This window comes from Penaeus monodon, chromosome 19 (assembly GCF_015228065.2).
Source record: "Penaeus monodon isolate SGIC_2016 chromosome 19, NSTDA_Pmon_1, whole genome shotgun sequence".
Taxonomy (NCBI): Eukaryota; Metazoa; Arthropoda; class Malacostraca; order Decapoda; family Penaeidae; genus Penaeus; species Penaeus monodon.
The window spans coordinates 30,700,890-30,701,348 of record NC_051404.1 but is presented as its reverse complement, the minus strand read 5'-3'; positions in this window follow the sequence as shown (position 1 = coordinate 30,701,348).

Here is a 459-nt window from a genome sequence, read left to right as displayed (position 1 = left end):
CTGACTACAGAAAATAGTGTATTTCAAAACACTGTCAGAACATGAACTGAGTATGGAATTGTTTGCTTACACGATGGTAGTACATTTGTCACATATATAGCAAAAAGAACAAATACCTCCATTTTCTTCCGTAAACAAAGTGTGTCGACAGCTTGTTTGCTGTTGGCTCGCTCGCTCGATGTTTTGTGTTCCGAAAACGTGATGCTTGTGTTTTCGCGATTATGTAAGTTTACATAAACAATTTCATTACCTGTTCTGTATCCGTGAATAATTCCTTTGTATATCAGTGAAATGTTGCTTAGTTTCTCGTAGGCATTCCATCGCCTGTTGGTGGATTAGTTCTTTATTTGATTTTTTTAAGCTGCTTTGTTTATTGTGGGTTTATCACTTTAATCGTTTGGGATATTGTGTAATTTGGTTGACTAAATTGTTTCCTGGTTAGTATTTCCTGTTATGCTC